Here is a 5,884-nt window from a genome sequence, read left to right as displayed (position 1 = left end):
GCTTGCACACTACTGACAATATACTCTTCTTCTCCACATACAGTGACAACCATGCCTGCTATTGGATACTTCAGCTTTTGATGAAGCGACGAAGCTACCGCACCTGCCCCATGGATCCAAGGGCGCCCCAACAAGCAGGAGTAGGCGGGACGAATGTCCATCACGTGAAAGGTAGTGTTGAAGACTTGAGGTCCTATCTTGATAGGGAGAACCACTTCACCATAGACAACACTCTTCGCACCATCGTAAGCACGCACCACAACATCACTAGGTTTCAGTTCAATGCCTTTGTAGTCAAATTTATCGAGTACAGCTTTCGGGAGCACATTCAAGGAAGAGCCGTTGTCGATCAACACGTGAGCCAGGGTGATCCCCTCACACTCGATGGAGATATGCAGAGCTTTATTGTGATTCTTTCCTGCTGGCGTCAGGTCAGCATCGGAAAAGCCTAGGCCATTGTCAACAGTCAAATTAGCAACATAATGTTCGAATTGATCGACGGATGTTTCTTGAGGCACATGAGCGGTCTTCAAGAATTTCATCAATGCATTGGCATGGGATTCAGAGGATAATAACAAGGACAACATTGAGATTTTAGACGGAGTATGCCCCAATTGTTCCACTACATCAAAATCGCTCTTACGGATGATTTTCAGCATCTCTTCCATTTCCTGTTTGGCAACATCTTCAGAAGTAACTTCGACCGATGTCTCTGACTGAGGAGGATTGACTGGTCTTTTTCCTCGAATTTCGGGAGCGGGAGGTGAGATTTCTGGGGAGTAGATCCTTCCACTTCGAGTAACTTTACTAGTCCCCACAATATCATTAGGATTAGCAGAACTACCAACTTGCTTTATGCCATGGATGTAAACGTCGCCTCCATAGTTCCACGGAATAGCTTTGCTGGAGGAATATGGCACGGGGCCAGGTGCGGTAATAATCAGGGGAGCCCCTTTGGGCTCAGCGGTAATCTTCACAGGCACTCTAGTAGCGGTAATCTTCACTGGAGCTTTGGACCTAGCAATCACAGATACCTCTTCAATAGAGTTGTCCACCTTAGGAACCCTTTCAAATAGAATTGTACGATCATCCATCAGCCGTTGAATGCCGTTCTTCAACTTCAAACAATCATTGGGTCGGAGTACACAGAGATCGCAATCTTCAGCACAACCTGGAAATAAACCAGCTTGCAATAAATTCTTCTTAACGATCAGGAGAGGAGATGCTAAATCAGCAACGTCAGTAACGTGAGAATTGTCGTCCACAACATTAACATTCTGGTCATGATTAGGCATAGGTGCTGTGATGACATTGGGGGTCGCCGGAGGATCAAATTCAATTTCTCCAGCGTCGATCATATCCTGAATCTTGTTCTTCAACAACCAGCAATCATTCGTATCATGCCCGGGGCTATCGGAGTGATAGGCACACCTGGCGTTGGGATTATAACGAGGAGAAGTAGTGTTGGGATTTGCAGGAGGGCCTCTGAGGGTAATCAAATTGGCCTTTAACATACTCTGCAGTGCTTGGGTTAAAGTCATATTGATCTTGGTAAACTGTCTTCTCGACCTGTCTTGTCTGTGTTGGAAGTTCTGAGATGGCGGTGCGGCAATTGTAACTGCCCCAACAGTATGGTCACGATTCTTCTTGTTATGCTTCCTCTCACTGTACACAGCATTTGATTCATTCTTTCCCTGATAGGACTTTTTGGTGCTTGCAGAAGTAGCTGCCTGTATCTTTCCACTTCGAATGCCGCTTTCAACCCGTTCACCTGTCAAGATAAGTTCAGTGAAACCTGACGAGGAACTTCCCAGTAGATGGCTGTAGAATGGGCCAGTCAGTGTACCCATGAACATGTCCACTAACTCTCGATCAGTCATAGGGGGTTTGACTCTGCCAGCCAAATCTCTCCACTTTTGAGCATATTCTTTGAAACTTTCTTTAGAGCCCATAGTCATATTTTGTAGCTGTAGCCGAGTAGGCGCTAACTCAGAATTATACTGGTAGTGCTTGTAGAAAGCTGTTGCTAAATCAGTCCATGTGCGGATGTTAGAGCTCTCAAGCTGATAATACCACTCTAACTGTGTGCCAGACAGACTCTCTTGGAAGAAATGGATCCACAGTTTCTTATCAGTAGTGTGCGGCTGAATCTTTCTCACATAAGCCCTTAGATGCATCTGAGGACAAGAGGCACCATCATACTTAGTGAAAATGGGAACCTTGAATTTGCGGGGAATGACCACATCAGAGACCAGACCCAAGTTTTCGAAATCCAGACCGGGCACTTTCTGCCCCTCCATAGCTAGCATACGTTCTTCCAGCAACTTGTACTTATCATCCTTCGGAGAGTACTGTTCATGTTCATAATCTTCATCGTCGTCCTCAGAATTGACGAGATTAGGATTCTCATCTTCCGAATCATTCTCGGTCTCTTCTTCTGAATCCTTCGGAATTCTAATCTTGACTCCTGTAACCTGTCCCTTAAGCCTTCTCCCCGGGTTGATGTAACCCACAGGTTTCTGGTCCTTCTTCTTCTCCATCAAAAGAGCTTTCAGTTCTTCCTGCCCCTTAGATAAGCTCAGCATCATTTCCTGGAATTGAGCATTCTGGGCCTGGAGATCTTTGACAGTTTGTTCGAGAGCCATTGTTCAATCTGTTTGAATCTGCTGGAATCTGTTGGAATCTGTTTGATAGGAAAATCGTGAGAACACTGATCCTTTAGAATACCTGTTATGCGATGCAATGCAATGTATGAAATATTTTCAAGGACTTTCAGGATTTAACTTTGCATAAACTAACAAAAGGAGCTTTTTTTTTTCTCTTTTGTTTTTGCTTTTGTTTTTGTTTTTTCTGTTTTTTTTTTAGCAGAGTTAAATCCCTAAATCCTTGAAATGGTTAGTACAATGCCATGATGTTATGATGTTATGTTGTTATGATGTCATGTTGTTAGATAAATAACAAGCACAAGCAAGTCACACAACAATCATTCCTAGGTTTTAAGGCTTGCGTGAGTTCCATAGGTAAATACCCTCCCCACTGAAGTTTGGTTGGTTCAACCTGTCTTAGAATAGTAACCGGGTTCTAGAAGGATCTCAAATCATTGACCTTTCCTTAAGTCCACTTCAGTGCAACACCAAGTGGTTGACCGAAGCTTCCCTAAAGTCCAATCTCAAAGAGTGTAGTATCGAGTCTCAACCAACTCCAGTCGGAACCGAAGCCAGTTATCTCACTACTTTCTAATGGCCAGGATGAGTCAATTAGGGTTCTAAAGGTCTGGTTAATGCTTTTATGACACCACGCGAATGCCAAATATTTCCTCAACTAACATGAGGAACATCAGGACATCCAAAGTGCCACATTAACCGTAGCCATCATTTTGACCATTCCAGTATACGCCGGACAGTCGCGATGATCTCTTGCTACTTACCTAAGGTACACTAGATCCGGGTGTAGGATCTTTCACTCAAGCATAACATACCCAAGCAATCCCTTAAAAATAAATCAGACAAATTGAATAAGTGATCTTGTTTTTAAGGTAACCTCTCTTTTTAAGGTCCCCAGCAGAGTCGCCAGTTCTGTCATACGGTGAACTGGACTTTTTTGGTTTTTAATCGCAATGTCGCGGTTAGCAAGAGTCGCCACCGACTTTTCTTTTATCCAATAAGGAAAGGTGGAAAAGAACAGGAAAGACCTTAATTTAGATTTTGGGTTCGGGAGGTACATTATACAAAGGGAAGGTGTTAGCACCCTTTGTATCCATGGTTATCCATGGGCTCTTAATTGCTCGATCACTTATATTATTTTTGTCTAAAAAAGTGTTTGTGAATTGTTTGGAAAATTTTTTGAAAAGAGAATTTAACTTTGTAATGATTCTTGTATGAATGTATACAAAGTGGTTATCCCGTTTTAGTTTTGAAAATTGTTTAGAAAAATATAACTCGGTAATGATTCTAGTATGAATGTATACCAAGTGGTGATTTTCTAAAGGCATTTTGAAAGGTGTGAGGTGCAAAAAAAATGTTTTAAGTTGTGAGCCAGCAATTAAGAGTTATACCGACCCAAGGTCTTTACGGGCATTTCCTATCCTTATGAGGGTAAAACTGTCCTTATTATTGAGAAATAAGTAGTTTTATCCTTTGGATGTAAAAGGGTCATCGTAGGGTCATCGATTGGTCATTGAAGGCAACAGTTATGAGGATACCTTAGCATTCGAAGGGACTATCATCATTTAACCGTAGGCAACATCGGAGGGTCATCGAGGGACAAAGTTGTATATTCGAAGGCAACATCCGAGGGACTATAATTTATTTTATGATGATTTAACCGAAGGGTCTTTGCTAAGGGTATCCCCACGTTCGTGGGACATGACCGTAATATCGTAATCGTAAGGCAACAAAGAGAGGTCCAAGATCACTTATTCAAAGGCAAAGTTTTACAATTAATTATATAATTAGGATGAAACTCCACATTAAAATTATTAAAAATAATATATTAAAAAATTAATACATTAGAAATTAATACATTAAAAATTAATTTAGGGTGAAACTCCACAAGGGTATCCCACAAATAAAGTGGAATACCTAGCCAATAACCTTTTCCTGGGATATGTGAACCTTTACGAAACTCAAAAAAAAGAAACATGTCAGAACACCAAATCAGGGTGCAATCGAAGATTACACCGGAGAAATATCACAACAATAAATAGGATAGGATGAATAATGCATGGCTATGATAAAACAAAAAAAAAAGAATAGAAAAGTCAGCTACTGTCTCGTTCGCCTCTGCCTCGCCTAGCGAAGGCCAGGCGAATACTCGCCCCAGGCTCGCTTAGCGAGGTGCTAGCGAGCGGCCACGGATTTTGAATTTGAAAACAGCCCCACGTTAGGAACTTTGAATTTTATGGCATTTTATCACAGGAATAACATGATCAAACATTCAGGGTATTCAGGCATATTTAAATTCCCATACGAAAGCAAATTATATATCAACATTTAATCATGATGCATTATATATGTAGATATGGCCAATTGAAAGTATAAACAATAGAGATACGCAAACCTGTTTGCCAATTCAAGGTTGAAGGGATTGACCACTTGTAGTATCGGAATAAGTTAGGCAGCGGGAATTGGACGGCGATGGCTTCGGTGCAGATGGGCTGCCTTTAGGGTTTCTTTACTCTGAATTCTCCGGGTAGGCAGGGTTCCTATGCCAAAGTTTCTATCCGTCCTTCTCTGTTCTCTCTCTTTCTTTTTCCTCAAGGTTTTGTTCCAAGGAAACCTCAGAGTGTTTTGCTTCTCTTCCTTCTTTCTCCAGTGAATCTCCCAGTGTAACTCCAAGTGTAACTCCCCTACTGAAACTTCAGTATTTATAGACTAATTTCGTGGGTAATGGGCTTGGAATGAGGGAGACCCAAGTCCAAAATAATTTGTTATATTTTATTTATTTATTTATTTTAATTATTTAATTAATTAATTAATTAATTAATTAATTAATTAAAAAAAATTCTCTTTTTTTTTTTTTTTCGTTTCTCGTTTTTTTTTTTTTTTTTTTTTTTTTTGGGCTCAGAATGAAGCCCGAAATTTTTGTTGTCTGTCAGCTTCGCTAGGCGAGCGCGTAGCGAACAGGCCAGTTTGGGCCATTTTCTGGATTGGGCCATCCGTGAGCTGGGCCTTTGTTTCTTCAAGATCAGTGTTATATATGAGTCGGAATGCCTTGCAAAATATCTTGAAATATTAATGGGCAAATTTTGGGGTATGACAGTCTGGCCAATTCTTTGGGGAGTTCACAATCTTCTTCACTCTCCTCTTCGGCTTGGTAAATGGGATTATCAAAGGCATACTGAGCCATAACAGAACTGTTTTTAATGGAATCCGCAAGATCAATT

The sequence above is a fragment of the Lathyrus oleraceus genome, chromosome 7, assembly GCF_024323335.1.
Source record: "Lathyrus oleraceus cultivar Zhongwan6 chromosome 7, CAAS_Psat_ZW6_1.0, whole genome shotgun sequence".
Classification (NCBI taxonomy): domain Eukaryota; kingdom Viridiplantae; phylum Streptophyta; class Magnoliopsida; order Fabales; family Fabaceae; genus Lathyrus; species Lathyrus oleraceus.
The sequence above is the reverse complement of the archived record's forward strand: the minus strand, read 5'-3'. Positions refer to the sequence as shown.